Raw genomic sequence first — 18966 nt, forward strand, 5'->3', positions numbered from 1 at the left:
TCTAAGCTGGTCTGATCTTAAGTCCTTGTCTAAAGAAATAATTACACACACACATCATGCTTAATGTTTTATTATCAAGGTGAACACATGAATTCATCACTATCTGTAAAATTCACCTACATAAATGAGTTTCACAGCACTAACACTGTTTCAGCTTTGATTGCCTCGGTAAACACGTAATAAACAGGGCGTTAACATAGGCCTATAAGCCTAATTGCATTTTATGGTTGTCAGCTTTGTTGCATTACATTTACTTCACCAGGAGATGGTGCTGCAATTTCTATTTGAATGAAGCTTCGAGTAATTAACCATGTTCGACACAATTGTATCAGAAAGCAATAATGCTTTGAAACGCTTAATTTGGCCATTACTAAGAGTCCAATAACATAAAACCACATTTACCAGGGATGCTGGTCAAAAAGGTCTGTGCAAAAGCCTTGCAGGGTAGACCAAACAGGGACATACAAAAGCATAGGCTAGGCAAGAGTACTTCAAGGCTGAGCTAAGGTACAAGCAAATGCAAGTCTTTAAATATACACCTGTCAGCAGAGAATGTCTACTATGGGGAGAACGTTCACTCAGTAAACTTCCGGCTTCTGAACTGGTTGCAGTTCAACTCTGGCTCCATATGAGGGCGCTCACAGGACGAGTGTAGAATGAATGGAGGTCAATGGAGCTATACCCCTAAAAATCCACTTTTCTCAGGATATATATTTTTGTCTAGTAATTTTAATTTTGTATTCGAAAGGAGATGCAAAGAAATTACTGATTGCTGGGTGTTAGATTTTTTAGAGTCACTCATTTGCTTTAAAAAGTCTTTTAAAATGTCAATGGCGTCATACACATGGTTCCACCAGAGATACTGCTTTACGGCAATCCTTCATTCCCTTTGGTGCTTTCGCGATCTGCACTTTTCATCGACAACACCGCTGACACAGGTAAATACACGCGCCTGAAGAGTTTTAGTTTTGTTGTTTTAAAAGACCACGCCGAAAATACACACACACATTCTGGTCCTGCTTCGTATGCCACGATGCCATCAAGCGGTATCTCTGGTCGTAATCAGTACTTCACTGACCAATCAGCGTTCATTAGCAGAATGCTAGCGAGTAATGGGCAACAACAACAACTCAACCTGTAAGAAATCGAAAGGACATAAGTACTCGTTCATTCAACTTTCGACCTATAACCCATGTTAAACTTGCTAAATCTACAATCAAATCTGAGATTTCTCAATGGCAATTGGGTGAAAGAGACAAATTTAGCAGTCTAGCTCCATAGACTCTACATTTTGCACTCAGGGCGATCGCCCCCCAGTGGAACTCTGGTGGAACTACAACCAAAATTCGGTACAATAGGGCTTAATAGGGAGTGAACAGGCTTTCCGTATACTGGCTTTGCACCTGTTAACACAAGCAAGGCACAGGTGACTTAATTGAACCATTAATGAGCAGTCAATTAGGAGGAATATGTGGAAAGTCTAGAGCTCTCAGTCTCCCTCTGCTGGACTGACCGTGGTGTGACAGCTATTCTTCTGGAAGGATTATTTTATTAGCAAAATATCCCAACACTCATTGTTGCACTCAAAATCGTCTGGTCTAAAGTACACAATTGTTATTATGTTTTGCCAAAGGACAGCAATTGCAAGTAACTTCTGTCATCTTTGCAGGAATGTAATATGAAGATTCTACAAAGGAACACTATGAAAGTAAATAGCAGGGGCAACAATGCCGCCATAACCATAGATGTTATGGGTACAATGTGCGCCACATGACAAAACATGCCTCATCGGTTTTGTATACCTCCGTTTTCACAGTCCACACTATTACATGAAAATGAAAATGGCGTTTTCAAATTTATTTAAAAAAGCTCCGTCTTTGTTGACAAAAATGCTGTCTCAGTGTGCACGGAAGCCCAAAACTGAGAAAAAAAGAAAACTTATCAGTTTGGACAAGGCCTTACCCAAATTGTAATAACCCCATAACTGGGGTCACTTTATTTACTTTATGTATTAACCAGGTTGCTGTTTTGTTTACAGTGATATCTGTAAAAAGTGATCATATTTTTTTTAGGAAACCCCATGCCTTTAAAGCTATTAAATGTAAAAGTTAAAGTTATTAATTAAATAAACTTCATGCTTAATCAAAAAATTAAGTAATGTGGAATTGTCAAGTTCATATGACTTATTTTTTTCAATTAAGCATTAAGTTTATTTACTTAATCATTTTTTAAGGCAATGTGTTTACTCAGTTTTTTTAAGTGAACTGATCACTTTTTACAGTGAACCCTTCATATGGAGCTTTAAAGAAATTCTGAACAGCTCCTTTAAACACACTTTTTCTTGTTTCCTTCAGAACTTTTTACAGACCTGTCAGTTTCAAACCAGTTCAGATGAGAAGTAAAGCCTAGTGTCCTGTAAAGCCTGTGGAGAAGAACAAGTTTGACCATCTGTCTCTAAATATATGCGCATGTACACAAATACGCAACATACCTACATTTATTGGCAGAGAAACAGAGATTTATCCACATTCTCCTGCTATGAAAGTCGATGTTTAGTGAATGGTGAGGTGTTTTAGACGCACTCAGCCCCCTGCACAGAGCGCTGCCGAAAAGGCTAGCCAGGGCGCTACATAATACGAGGCATTGAGAGGAGCCAGCATTTATTCTGAAATGCAGGAGAAGGTGGTGATTGTGCTTGTGCTTGAAAATCGTAATGGGAAGTTGCTGGTAGAGTTGATGGTTGGGTAGACATGACGTAAGGAAAAACAGCTTTGCTTTCAATTTGAGTCTTTTGCGTCATTCCTCTGAATGCCATAATAAATCATGGAAATGACATCCCATTAGCCCCGCACCAGGCTTCCGCCCTCCCTTGCCTCCTCTCAGCCTTCAGCTGCTTCTTCACATGGCGAGGTATGAAATGTCACTTGTGTAAGGAGAAGAAAAGCACTGTGAAAGCAGAAAGAACAAGTGGCTCTGAGAGTCTAATTCAAAAGGTTATCAGAAGACAAAATGAAAGAGGTTGTTGAAAGAGTCAGCGAGAGAACTAGACAGTAACTGGAGGGCGGTTGAAAAGAAGGGAAGAGGAGTAGCTATGTGCATTTGATGATGAATATTCTCTCTTTGAGTCTTTGCTGACGTCACAGCCAGTGCTCAGAGTGCAGCTTCAGGCTGAGAGGAAAAACGTGTGTTTGGCTTTTCACCTTTTCACTTTTAGATTGCGTGCCTGTTTTTGTGTCTAAGCTCTGCGTTTTCAGCCACAGTGGTTTTATGTTCTCTATTTTGTGAACTGTGGGGCTATTCAGTTGGTTTTCTCTGGGAATCAGAACAGTATATCAAAATGTGCTGTGAGGATTATTTAAACAAATATGTTAAATAAATAACCTTTATTAAATTAGCACACTGTTTCCGTCAAAGACCTTCTTCAGGCAAAGTAGTTTGTTTAATGACTTGTTTGGATAATTACTCCTGTTTTTTTTTTTTTTACTTTAAAATAACCATTCTCAAGTGAAAAATACATAGTTTAATCTTTATGACATAGCACAAAGATAAAAAAGATTAGAGACCGTTTAGATAGCAAAACAATAAATATATTGGCATATATAAGAAAAAAAGGACAACACATGCTATTATTATTATTAATAATAAACAATATTCATTATGGATAATATTATGATCATTATTATTATTGATAATATTAGTAGTAGTAGTAGTACCAGCAATGTTCATAATGCATATTTTTTTATTCTTGTTGAATAATGACCATGTGTCACAAATCAGAACGACACAAACAGGTAAAGTAAGCAAAAGGTTTATTTATATGCACTCGGGGACAGATACGGCAGGTGAGTAGCAGGTTAGAAGTCATGTGAATATATGGATGGTAGCGTAATGGTTGATAGAGTCTCTTATCTGATGCAGGGGGATGAAGATATGGAGGAAGGCAGAAGGAACACTGGCTGAAGACGGACCGGACTAGAGAGGAAGACGGGATCGAGGTAGCAGACGGGTAAGTATCACAGTAGGTAGGTAAACAGCAGGTTGGAAGGGTTTCTTGATCGTGAATCAGGTTGTCGTATGGATAGACGAGACCAGACAACTGGGAAGGTGAACTGGTGTGGCTTTAAAGAAGTAGGTGAAGTGAATGCGGATTGCAGACAGGTGGTGATGACAGGTGCGGATGATTAGAATTCGGGTGAGGCTGAACGAGTGGGCGGAGTGTAGAAGTCTGGCGCTGAAACTGGTGTATCCGTGACAGTAGTCCTGATGATCGTGACAATATGACCGCAGGTATCTCCCGATCTCCTGTATTTTCCGCTCAGTCTGGCCGTTGGACTGTGGGTGGTAACCAGAGGTTAAACTGACTGAAACCCCCAAGAGGTTGAAGAAGGCCTTCCAGACACGGGAAATGAACTGAGGTCCACGGTCAGACACAATGTCTTCAGGTATGCCGAAGTGACGGAATATTTGATAGAAGAGTGATTCAGCGGTTTCGAATGCAGTGGGTAGACCAGGTAGAGGGATGAGTTTACAGGCTTTGGAGAATCGATCAATTACAACCAGGATGCATGTATGGGAATCTGAAGAAGGTAAATCGGTTATGAAGTCCACGCCGAGATGAGACCAAGGCCTTGTGGGCACAGGAAGTGGTACTAGTTTTCCCTCCGGTAGGCGACGAGGAACCTTGGCCATGGCACAGACTGAGCAGCCCCTTACGTACCGGGAGACATCCTTGGTCAAATCGTGCCACCAGTGGCGTTGTTGGATGAGCGAGAGGGTTTGTTGGCTGCCTGGGTGTCCAGAGCCCGGAGATGTATGGACTGAGTCCATGAGGGACAGACGCAGATGGTGGGAACCTCAGGACCTCCCGGCGGAGCAGGTTCTGATCGTGTGGCATCGGCGATGTGGTCATCTAGGCTCCACTGTATGGGACTGACAACCATGGCTGGAGGGAGTATGGGTTCCGGGTTGGAGGTGATGGTGATGGTATCAGGTTGGTATAGGCGGGAAAGAGAGTCGGCCTTAATGTTCTTGTCTCCTGGGCAGTAGGTAACCTTGAAATGGAATCGGGTGAAGAATAGTGACCAGCGGGCTTGACGGGTGTTGAGTCTCTTTGCGTCTCGGAGGTATTCTAGATTGCGGTGATCGGTGATGACGTCGAATGGATGTTTTGCTCCCTCCAGCCAGTGTCTACACTCCTCCAGGGCGAGTTTAATAGCCAGCAGTTCTCGGTTGCCAATTTCATAATTCTGCTCCGCCGGGGACAGCTTTTTGGAGAAGAAGGCACATGGATGGAGTCGGAGTGGTGTCCCCTGCCGCTGCGAGAGAACCGCTCCTACCCCAGTGGTCGAGGCGTCCACCTTGAACGAGAAACGGTAGATAAGGATTGGGATGAACTAGGGTAGGAGCGGAACTGAAGGAGGCTTTGAGCTTCTCGAAGGCGAGGGTGGCTTCAGTGGTCCAGGACAGAGACTTGGCCCCTTTCTTTAGAAGTGAAGTGATAGGTGCACTGATTTGACTGAATCCTTATATGAAACGGCGATAAAAGTTTGCGAAGCCCAGGAAACGTTGTAACTCTTTAATGTTGGTGGGTTGTGGCCAGTTGGAGACAGCTTCCACCTTCCTCTGGTCCATGATGATGCCGTGTGGAGTGATCACATAACCAAGGAAGTGGATGGTGTCCTGATGAAACTCACACTTCTCTAACTTCAGGTAGAGTTGATGATCTCGTAGACGCTGGAGAACAGACTGGACATGGTGGTGGTGCTCGATAGGTTGGCTGAGTATATGAGAATATCATCGATGTAGATTATGATGAATTGATGTAGGTAATCACGGAATATCTTGTTCATGAACACTTGGAAGACCGTGGGAGCGTTGGACAGTCCTAAGGGCATTACCCTTTATTCATAGTGGCCTGCTGGGGTAATGAACGCCCTCTTCCATTCATCACCTTTTCTGATTCGAATTAAATTGTAGGCACTGCGAAGGTCAAGTTTTGTGAAGACGCGAGCACCACAGAGTTGTTCCAAAGCGGCTGGGACCAGAGGAAGGGGTTAACGGAATTTGATAGTGGAATTGTTGAGTGTCTGGTAATCAATACAGGGGTGCAAGCCTCCGTCCTTTTTTCCAACGCAGAGGAAGCTGGAAGCGGCAGGGGATGTGGATGGCCGGATGTAATCCTGACGGAGTGCCTCCTCGATGTACTCCTCCATGGCCTTTTGCTCCGGGATGGACAGTGGATAAATTTTACCACGCGGGAGCACCGCACCAGATCGATCGCACAGTCTCATGGCCGAGGAGGTGGAAGCTTGGTCGCCAGTTCCTGTCGAAGACATCCTGGAACGCCCGGTAAGGGACTGGTACCTCAGGGAGTTTGTCGGTAGGCGGACTTTCGATAGAAGTGGAGCCAATGGAGATATCAGGAACCGAAGTGGATGATGAACGAGGAACCTTCTTGACGGAGTGCAGGCAGCGATTGAAGCAGTCATCTCCCCATTGCAATATCTCACCTGAGGACCAGTGGATGTTGGGAGAGTGGAGTTGCAGCCACGGGCGTCCCAGGATGATCTCTGCAGTAGAGCCCTCCAGCACCAGAAACGGAATGTCCTCCTCATGTAGACAGCCGACTTCATGGAAACGAGGGGACTGCTATGACCGATCCGCCCACGACCGAGTGGTTTCCGCAGGATAGATTGCACATGGAGAGTCTGAGGAATGGGTTTCTTACTGGTCTGAAGTCTTTGCAGAGTCGATAGGGAAATGAAAGTTGCCCGCGGAACCAGAATCAATTAGCGCTTGCGCTGGAAGAGATCGTTGTTGGTAAGTGAGGATAACTGGAGTGTATTTCATTGGTGAAATGGAACAGCGGAGACTGACTGTACTCACCGCCGGTCATGGGGGACGAACAGGGCAGAAAATGAGTTGATGACCGGAGGATCCACAGTACAGACACAGACTGCTGGTGATGCGACGTTGACGTTCAGCGGCAGACAGATGGGTGGAACCGACGTCCATGGGTTCTGGTGCTGAAGGGCTGAGCGTAGACGTAGGACGAGGAGGAGGCAGTGCAGGGCTGTCGAGCTGGCAGGCAGTGCGGCGTTGATCCACGCGAATGGAGCGCTGGATGAGACTCTCAAGCCCGATGACATCGTCATAAATGGCCAGCTGTAAACGAATCTCCGGATTTAATCCATGGTGGTAAGCTGTTATAAGCGCCGACTCATTCCATCCGCTGGAGGCCGCCAGGGTGCGAAACTGTAAGGCATATGATGAAACAACAGATTTAGCTTGTCTTAACCGGAACAGTTGATCCTGCACTGAGAGATCGTTGGTGGCTTGGGAAAACACTTCCCGGATGTGTCCTGTTAAGGTGGAGAAAGATCGCGTAACGGGGCCGTGATCCTCCCATAGAGCATGTGCCCAGAGAAGGGCTCGACCAGTGAGGAGGGAAATGACAAACGCCACTTTAGCTCTTTCGGTGGGGAATTGAGATGGATTCATTTCCATAAACAGCTCGCACTGCAACAGAAATCCGCTGCACTCCCCCTCCTCGCCTGAGAAGGGCGCTGGACGGGCCACGGGACATACAGAGGCAGATGAAGAAGAACTGATGACGGATGGTGATGGGTTGTGATGAACGTCCCGCAAAGTATCTGGGACTGTTACCGGGGATGTATCTTCCTCTCCACCGTGATCTGCCGGTTCGTGCATAGTGGTCTGGTCTTCTGTCACAAATCAGAACGACACAAACAGGTAAAGTAAGCAAAAGGTTTATTTATATGCACTCGGGGACAGATACGGCAGGTGAGTAGCAGGTTAGAAGTCAGATGAATATATGGATGGTAGCGTAATGGTTGATAGGATCTCTTATCTGATGCAGGGGGATGAAGATATGGAGGAAGGCAGAAGGAACACTGGCTGAAGACGGACCGGACTAGAGAGGAAGACGGGATCGAGGTAGCAGAAGGGTAAGTATCACAGGAGGTAGGTAAACAGCAGGTTGGAAGGCTTTCTTGATCGTGAGTCAGGTTGTCGTATGGATAGACGAGACCAGACAACTGGGAAGGTGAGGCTTTTGTGTGGCTTTTAAGCAGTAGGTGAAGTGAATGTGGATTGCAGACAGGTGGTGATGACAGGTGCGGATGATTAGAATTCGGGTGTGGCTGAATGAGTGGGCGGAGTGTAGATGTCTGGCGCTGAAACTGGTGTATCCGTGACACCATGTAATTATTATTGGGTCAAAATCAGAAATAAATCATTTTAAAAAAATGGTTTTGCATATTGATTATTGGGCCATTGCACAAATGTTCCCTGTATCAGTCATTCAAAAACAATATCAGTTGATCACTAGTCTAGCCAAAAACATTAAATAGGAGTGTACACATTTTTTTTTCATTCACCATTATGCATTTAGCAGACATTTTGAAGCAAATGCATGCATTTTATCTTTTTGTGTGTTCAGTTGGCATCAAACCCATGACCTTGCTAATGCCATGCTTTAGCTGAGCTGCAGGAACTCATTTGAGCATAAGAACCACAGGATGCCTACTAAACAAAGGATTACATATACTAGTAATGATGAATTTCCCTGCTGTTTTGGATGCGCACAGTTTTCTCTAAGGTTTCAAGAGCAGTCCGACTCTATGCTTTGATTTGAGAGGAGTTTGTGGCTCATTCAAGTGAGTCATTGACCCTGTCACTGCGAGAAGAATGAAAATTCTTGGAATGACCTTGCATTTCCAACGTGTACTAATATTATATTACAAACGCTTGTGCTCATTTGTGAATCAGCCCCCCTGAAGGCTAATGTCTTAGTTGGCTTGGTTGACCCTCACACTGATTTCATTGTATGAACGAACAGATCATAATCATGATGAGACTCATCTGTTCCACATTTTGTTTTGTTTTTTAAATATTTATACATTAATACATTTCCAGCATTTCCTAGAGTGTAAATAACACAATAAATATGTCTGAATAGTCAATAATGTACTCCAAAAAAAATCTTATAAAAGTGGACCACATCTCCAAATATTTCCAAATGATTTTTTTTAATGTCATTGTGTTTTTTTCTACTACTGCATGTGTCTGAGGTTTTTTTTCTGAACCAGAGGAGGGCGCTCTTGAATTGGCATGAGGTATGAAGCACATAATCTTTGGAACTCTTGCAAACAACCTCAAAAGTCTTGAATATATTCATCACCATATTTTCAGCTACATAAGCCAAATGTTTATAATAATGAGCATAAATACTGAAATCTCCTGTGTCAACATACCATTTGTAAATTTCATGATGGCACATTGTGTAAAAGCAGTATTGTCTTTTGGATATCTGGCTGAGAATAGGTGCCAAAGCAGTTGATAAATTGGCTTCTAATGAATCCTTCAGTCTGGTGATTATTTGTAATTACGCAGATTGCGATAGCAGCTAACACTGCCCCTTCCACTCAATGACAGGGCTATCTTTCATCATTACTGAAATGTGTATGTGTACTGAAACACAAAGGCGCTTTTCCAAAGTTGCTGACGCAAAAGGATTATTAGAAGTTTTTCTTCTCCGCAGCGAGAGGCTAACTGCATTAGATTGGTGTTATTCAGGGAAAACAGCCTCGATGTCTTTACACCCTGGGGATTTTGGTCTGTCTCCAAAGATCAGAACTTCTGCCACACAAGACTAGACAAGTAGACAGATTTTGTGCACTGCCCTTAAGCCTATCTATACATTTGAATGCAGAGTTAGAACAGCTCCCAGTAGCCTGAATAAGGAATCTTAATCTGACAATGTGTTTGTCACATAGCGTTGTATTTGAGATTACAAACACTTAAAAGTTTTACATCAAAATAACCTTTGGATTTTATTTAATGCTCAGCATTTGTAATTACCTTTTAGTTAATTACCTTTATGCCTTTGGAATCAATTGTATACTGTTTTGACCTTGGAAACTAAGGGCCCTATCATACACCCGGCACAATGCAGTGCCAGGCGCAACGCAAGTGTTTTTTGCTGGTTTTTGTCGGGACACAGTTATAATTTTCACGTCCTGCGCCATGTTGTTTAGATAGCAAATACAAGCTTTCAGTCTTTCAGCTTGCAAATTCCGCCATGTAAATAGTGAATCCGCCATAGCGTGAACGCAACTGGCTTTTAAAAGGAATGGGAAATGAGACTCTGATTGGTTTATTGCATGTTACGCCCAAAACACACCCATTACTCATTAAGAGAATAGGGACAACCCTTTTAGACCATGCGCTGGGCGCGCCGACTATTTTTCCCGTCGTTAAACTAGCAAAAGTGGATTCAGACACGCCCTAAGTGCACTTGGGCCTTGTGCTTTCCTCAGATCATTTAAATAGGGCCCTAATTTATTACTTATTGTGTTTGATGTTCCCTTGAACTTTCTATTCATCAAAGAATCCTGAAAAAAAGTGTCACGATTTCCACAAAATATTAGGCAACACAGCTGTTTTCAACATTGATAATAATAAGAAATGTTTATTTTGCTGCAAATCAGCATATTAGAATGATGAAGGATCATGTGACACTGAAGACATTAAGTGTAGCGTCAGTTCTGGCAGGTCACGTCAGTCAAGCTTGCATCAGCTGATACTCAGCTGATCCACGTTTACCAGGAATAAGACGCCTGTCACATACATATATGAGCTCCTTCAGTATTATCAGCATCATGTTTCTCAGGAGCTCATTACCCTCCTCCATCCCCCGCTCCTCCTGTCTCCAGTCAGACTTTGGCATTCTGATTCCCCTTGAATCAGAATAAATTCTCGAATTATGTTGTACTTTAAAATCTTGAATGAATGATATCTGCAATACATTCATGTTGGTTCTGTTCTGTTTACCCTAAGAGGGGTTATTGCTGCTCTCCCTGCTCTTATCCGTGCTAGGCTGCATGGTTGTGCAGGGAGTTCTTGCCCAGAACAGAACCATACCGCCAAACTGTATGCAATTGCCACTCGTATTTGATGATAGTGGTCCTGACAGAATGGAGTAATGATGCTGAAAATTCAGCTTTAACATCACAGGAATAAATGACTTTCTCAAATATAAAGTTATTATAAATTGCGATCATTTTCACAATATTGATGTTTCTACTAATATATATATATATATATATATATATATATATATATATATAAATAAATATTCCATATATATATATATATATATATATATATATATATATATATATATATATATATATATTCCATATATATATATTCCATATATATTTATTTATTTATATTTATTTATTTATTTTGCAGCTTTGGTTAGCAGGAAAGACTTCAAACATAAGTCAAAAAAGTCAAACATAAAGCATAATAATTTGAGTGAAAATACACATGATTAGTAATAATAATAAATCCATAATGCATCTTATGTGTTCTTAATCTTCTTGAAGGATTGCAAGGTAGTTTAAGCAATCCAAAAGTGAGTGAGAGTTAGTTCCCCCAGTTGGCAATATGGTCTGAAATGGGTAAAAGCCGTCAATAGCCAATCACAACCAGCGATTTTCTGTATTTCCATTTCATCAAATCACATTCATATATTGTTGAATCTGTACTCTATTTTTGTCAATGTTTTTATAGGTTGATAAAAAAAGGAAACATCTATGAAAATAAATGATTTGCTTTTTGCGTCATCGGTGGGTTTCTCTATTACATAAACAAATGCTGTTTATTATCAGTAGTGTGTAACCAGATTTAGATGTTCATCAAGTTGTGTTTATCTAAGTTGTGTTTTCTCATGGAGAGAGAGAGAGAGAAGTTCATTCCTCTGAGATATGACACTGTCTCGCGCAGCGGTTTGAATTTTAATAGCTCAGTGTGGGAAGGCCTTAAGTGCACTCACACATTGATGACATCACGGCACAAACAGAGGTGACAGCCAGCGCAAACGGGGCAGAACAAAAACCCAGGGCTCAGCAACAGACAGAGAGCGCACCATCATGTCTGTGTGACCCAAAATCATTGGAGACAACGAGCTCAGTTCCCTTCTACGCAGTGGTTTATCTCTTATGTAAACATTATGGACTGTACATTTGACACACTGCCAAAGTTACTGTAGATGAGCGTGACGTGACGTATCTTTAGCGTGTTCCTTTTTTCTGCTAAGGTAGCCATTTGACCTATTCAGTGAAGCACGTTTACAAATCCTGTCTCCAATGGCCGAGTTCTCAAAAGCAGGCAATACATTTACAAAACTCTTCACAGTCAAAATGACAGAAATGGACAAAATGTTGGCATTATCATGTGAGATTGCAGTTAAATGTGTTAATTTAGTTCAGTACAACATGACACAATGGCCAAAGACATCTCTCTAACACATAAAAGCAACAATTTGCCAATGTGGATTGTTGTGGAATTTAGTGAACTTTGTAGACTTTAGTTCAATGATATGGAAATTGACTTTGGTATTATTTTTTAATAAGGCCTCATTTGTTAATGTCAGGTGTTTGTTTACACAACAGTTTTCGAAAAACTTTTAATGCCCTTTGGCCGTTCATTTACACGACAACAGCGTTTTGGACGCCTGAAAACGCAAGCATTTGAAAACGAGTGTCAAAGTGCAAGATTGTCTCTGTGTAGACTACAAAAACTCAAATTTGTGAAAAATGTGACATCATACGCATGAGTATTACTCTAGGCCTATGTCTTCAGTCTATAGGCACGTAGTTTTTCTTTACAAAGTGGCATTGCCAACTACTGGCCTGACATGAATAGCTTTTAAGTCATTTTCACAGATTCTTGTGAACAGGGATCCTTTCCACAACGTTTTCGCCTGTACTTCAAAAAGGCAAAGGAAAAACGTTTTCGCCTTTAGTCATGTAAATGTACCCTTAAGCCTGGTTCACACGGGACGATTTTAAAATTGTAGGCCGATTTGTGTGTGGTGCGCAGCCACACGGCAAAATCAACACATCACACACGAACCGATTTGACTCCCGAGCCTTCCCAGGTCAGACGGAAAATCTTGCAAAATCCCTCGAGATCAAACGTGACTTCAGAGTAAACAATCATGGCGGATGATTGTAGTTTGTTTTTAACCGGAAAAAAAACGTTATCAAAAGAAAAGGCAATGGTCAAAGAAGTGGAGACAACGCAAGCATGGACGGCTGTTTTGATTTTGTTTCCCGGTGCTTCCTCTGCGCCTCGTCACCTCGCTTTCTGATCGGCTACACGCCACAGTCCACAGGCTGCGTGCTCGTTTGTCCCCAGGGGAAACCACACACGAGGATAAATCGGGCCAAACAAATCCAACATGTTGGATATCCCCGATTTGAGATCGGAGTGGTCCCGACGTCCATCCGAGTAGACGAGAGCACTCTTAACACACCACACACGGCAGGCATATCTCATCAGATTATTTTACGATAATCGAAGCATACTTAAAGTAACACTATGTAGTTTTTCAACCTTAATAATATTATATTTCCAAGACCCTTGTGATGCATTGACTTACAATAGGTTAAATTACGCGTCTGCCCTAGCCTGACGTGGTCTGTATCGCTTTTACTGGCACTATGTAACTTCGGGTGTTTCGGGTAGTAACCGGAGTACAAAAAGAACTACAAAATTCGACTGCTTTACGGCATACATAGTTTTTCTTCGTTTGTGATGTCTTTCATAAAATCATGCATCATACTCTACCTTGTCTGGGGCCATTGTTGATTCCAAAGCCGGTGCTGGATAAACAGTGAGCGTGCGCGTGCGACAGTAGGCTGCGGTAGGCTAAATTATTTACGACAGCGGTAATGGATAATTCCGCTTCCAACCTGTAGGGCGACCGCAGAGGAAAAGTTCCTTGGTGTTGCTTTAAGATTGTCAGAAGGGGTAAATCGGGACTAAAATCGGCTAATTATCCTGCCGTGTTAACCAGGCTTTAGTTAGGTTTGGCTTGTCTACCTGCACATCTGTATTCACTGGTTAGTTTAATTGGTTACTGATTGTTATGCACCTGTTTCAGTTTCTGTTGATTAGCCTCCTTGTGTATTCAAAATTTCCGTTTACACAGTTCTTTGTTTGGTGTTGTATATGTCTTTGTGGATTATTATTACTCCAGAGATTTCCTATGATTTATTGATTAAAGACTGTTTCTGTCGCAGCCTCCAGAAAGTGACAGTTAACATTAGTTAACATGAATGGACAGTGAAGAATACTTCTATAGCATTTATTAGTCTTAGTTAACATTCATTTCGACATTGACTCATTGATTATTAAAATCAAATGTTGTATATGTTAATTTTATTTAATGAGATAACATTGAAAATGAATAGTTGACTAACATTAACAAAGATGAACAAATACTGAATTAACTAAAATTCACTAATGAGACCTTATTGTAAACTGTTACCTTGCCGTCTAAATCCACTTTTTGTAATGTCCATTTAGTGCTTTAGTTTTAAATCTTCTTTTGAGTGCTTTTCTTAGCAAATATTTGATTAATGAAAAACATATCATCTAATTACCTTAATGTAGCTAAAAGCTTTAATCATCAGGCATTGTGCTAAAGTGGGGTACAGTGGAGTGTCTTGTCACAACATGACACAATGCACTGCTGGTCATAAGCACTTTCCTGTTTCACCCTCAACTCTGACACGTGACAGGAAACTTGATCTGCACGTCCTCCATGGGAATGGGAAACAGACTGCCGGCTCTCCACACACCTCCCTTCTTACTCCACGTCTCGCTGCGAGACACTCACCACAATGCAAACGTCAGTAACTTTATGCAGTCTACAGACTGCATTTTATTGTGTACATTTTCTTAAATTTAATTATTCAAATTGAATTATTCAAGTTCAACTTTTATATTACTTTTAAATGTATTAGTCTGTAAATAATCTTACTATGGTTTTATCTTTAATAGCCTTGGAGAATCCAGGATATTTCAGATTAGGGTTATTTTAATTTCAGCATTTGATTGGACAAAAATTGGACACGCCCATGAGTGCCAGATGAGTCATCAAAATGTTTTGGTCCGTTTTGTCTCAAGAAAAAAACGGTATATTTTAAGTGTGTTGATTTTGTCAACTTTTAGTGGTGCACCTCCAAGCTAACAGACCTGGACTACAACAAAACAATAAAAATCTTGATTTTACACGGTCCTTAAAGGTAAATATACAACATTGTTTTAGTTGTGCTTCAGCTATGCTCCTCTGCACAGATAAATGTGGTTTGAGGCTCCGGTGTACAGATGCAGGACATTTTGGCAGAGAGAATGGTCAAATATATATTATTTCTCATTCAATATGAAAACTATTTACAGCTTTATAATACCGACAGCTGAATTCGCTTTTCTCTGTGTTCGGATAATGTGACATGCCCACGCAAAATTACGAATGCACTCCATTTCTGTGAAATCCATCCCGACAGCTCTAAAATATAAATCATTATTATTTATCAACATGTCTTTTGGTAAAGACATGTTGGAAGATGGATTTTTCTTTGCACTCTCCCATTAATAACATTTGGTTAATTCAATAAAAAAAAAATATATATATATATATATATATATATGCAAACTGGGGCAATGAAAAGGGAGACAAGGCCTCTGTCAAGGCGACAGAGAACCTATAAGGGTGCTGGAACGTTACTCTAAACTGTTCAGTCCAATTTAGACATTCTACTAACTATACATTTGCAAATACATGAACTAACTCTCATTAGAGTATTAGTAGACTGTTAGGTTAGGGTTAGTAGAATAAGTTGACATGTACTTGCAAAATAACTTCTAGTCAATAGAATGTCTGCTGGGGGAACATCATGATAAAGAGTTAGCAGGTATTAAGCAGACAGTAATACTCTAATGACTGCTAGTTGACATGTAGTTGAAAACTTACACATAGTTAATTAATATAATGTCTAAAGTTGACTATCACAATAAAGTTTTCCCGCCCCAAAAAAAGATAGGTTTAAGGAAATCTGAAAACAATTCAGTATCCTTTTCATCATCACCATCATCGTCAATAGTATTATCAACAGGAGCAGTAGTAGTTATTATTATTATTAAACTCTGTTGCGTATTTCAGTTTGAGCAGTTTTCATTTCAAAATGAAAGTATGAGAGAGGGAGAGGGTGAGAGGTTCTCACTTGCTTCAGTGCTCTCAGGGTCAGCTGTTTGCTGAATGACGCACATTGAGCCCCAGTTAATATTGTACAGGAGGCATTGGCGTCTGACTGGGCATTCCATTACAGGCCTTTCATACTGAGTTCACTAAGCAGCTGTGTGCTGATTTAGCTGGCCTCTCTCTCTTTCTCTCTCTCTGTCTATCTGCCCTGAGATCAAAGTCTGTTCATTACCAACATTACAGAGAAGGGACATAATGAAGATCAATGGCATAACATAGAGGAGTTCATCGCACAGCACAGTTACAATTGGCCTAATTCTAACAGCTTGTTTTGGTCCCGTTTACCATAATGTTTTGTATATTATACATGAGTAGTTGACATAACATGGACTATTTTGTTATCAATATCAATATATTTTTGGTTAAATATTATGAATGTAAAAGAGAAAATGTGTATCATAGGTAAACGATAAACCATTTGTTTATTATCAACCATTTTAATAACCTTTTTACCTTCACTGGTTTATTTTAAGTGTTCCTGCAGTGTGACAAGTATTGCAAATATTTCATATCATGAAAACGTGTGTATAACAAAGGGTAAAAAACAGGTTTATATATTTATCATCATTAAATCTAATTAGTTTGAATCTATTACATTTTAGCTAAAACAAAATTGCTTGTTCCACAGCTAGCCATATTTTAACCATGTTCATACTTTTTAGTACATTTAATTGCTTTCACAATAAACAGATTAAAACTAAGCCTTTAAAGCTGGGACATGATGGTGGAAAAAGTATATCTCAATGCTTTAGTGTTCTCTCTCAAAGGTTTTTTATGTTTGTCTTTTTGCGTTTGCTCGCAAAAAAACACAAAAGTTTTGTGAGCGAACGCAAAAAAACAAACATAAAAAACCTTTGAGCCAAAGTTTCTATAGGAAATAAATGCATTTTGAAAATAAGATTTTAGAACTTCAATAAAATCAAATATATGCAAATAGTTGATAATAAACTGTGCTATGCTTTTTTATACAGAAATCGTACGTGATGCATTTATGCATTAAAATTTGCATCACATTTGCATCACAAGTTTATTAGTTTGTTTATATTGAAACTCTTAAATTTAGATAAATTTAGATATTTGGAGTTTTGGAATGCAAACTTATAAATTCCTTTGAAGAGAAAAAATCTGACAATGCAAATGTCATGCAAACTTAGTGTGTTTTTCAGAGAGGTGGTTCCACTTTCTGAAATACTTAATTACATCCAACCTAGTAACGGCTGTTTCTGATTAGTGACGCAAAACTTTTCTCAACCTTCGAACCACAAATTCTCCTTTAATAATCTCCAGGAGTGTTACGGTGGACTGTAAGAAAGAGTTATGCAACAGAGTGAATGGGAATGGTCTCTTAATGACTCCATTATCATAAAGGTTAAACCCCTCACTGTTTCTCAACTCTGGTCAAAGTGATTTTTGTGCTCTGCTTTAAAAAAAAAAACTGCTGAATGCTACTGCCAAATCTTGTGAAACTAGACGTATCCATCACATCAAAATGCTCAGAAAAGTTAGAACGGTGCACCAAAGAACTGTTTAGTAAGGTTGGACTTGTTGTTTGCTGTTGATGTGATTCATGCCAACAGCATAGGCTGTACTGTGCAGTTTATGACAAGGGGATTATGAAGTGTCGAACAAATACACTAACACACTAACTGTTTCTGTGCTCAATTATTTTCATTATGCCTGTTATTAATAATATTCCCGCTAGTATGGGCTTTAGTTTGACTATTGTCCAAATCCATTTTCCTAGTTTTGTTTCTCTTGCACTCCACTTAGGCTACATAAGTAACAGTAAGATAGCAACTCAGTAAGATAACTCAGTATTTTTATTTATTTGCTATAGCCATGGGAAATTGTTCAGTCAGCCAGTCATTTTCTCACAATAAACTATAAACTATAAAAGTGTGATATAAGATTCTTCCACTCACATCAAGTTTTTGATCACCCTCCCAGACAGCAACATAGTGTCGGCGGCCCATAGCAGGCGTTACACTTTTCCCTCCTTTTTTTTTTTTGCTAACCTTGCAGGCTTGCCTTCAAGGTACTTTGCTAAGGCTACAGGCAAGTGCATTTTTTATTTTATTTTTTCAGGGTCGGAGCTAAACTCTGCAGGACAGCAGTACTCCAGGAACGACGTTGCCCATCCCTGATATAGATTTTCCCATATCTGTTTACTCTTACTTACCTGGACAACTGAGAACAGCCTAAAAGCATTTTTAAATTACTTTGAAGTGGTTTCTCTGAACTTCCCGTCAAGGACTGCTAGCTGCTAGTCTGACCTTTGACAGAATCAACTCATCTCTCGCTCATACTTATCTCAGCTTACAATCCTGGCCACAGCGTGTCCCAGAAGGGAAAGATAGAGCAGTGCCGTACCAAAATACCTCTGACTTACCTACCATACACACGACTATAGCTCTCTATAACCCATGTAATATCATTACGTCCATGCTTGCCTCATTACAGACAGCTAACTTTGACTTGATACTCATCATATGCTATTCAACATCCCAAGAGATGTCGAGTGTTCAGTAATAAATACATTCCTCCTCACTTGGATTGATTATTATATTGTTCTGTGAGAAAAAATAAATAGCTGTTCAAATATGATAAGATAAAAAAAGCCTTTTTCTTTACATCTCAAGGGAAACAAAATATTACACAAACACTAAACACACATATACCTCACAAACACTAATAGTTTTCGAATACTAAGCCTACTTGAATGAATGAATACCTCTAATGAATACCACTTGTTTACTTGTGTTTACCACTTGACTAAATTCATTCATCGTGTCTAAATCCAGTTCATTAAGCTTAAATGCTTTTAA

The sequence above is a fragment of the Siphateles boraxobius genome, unplaced genomic scaffold (genome assembly GCF_051911475.1).
Source record: "Siphateles boraxobius isolate OS27281-9 unplaced genomic scaffold, OSU_SipBor_1 7, whole genome shotgun sequence".
Taxonomy (NCBI): domain Eukaryota; kingdom Metazoa; phylum Chordata; class Actinopteri; order Cypriniformes; family Leuciscidae; genus Siphateles; species Siphateles boraxobius.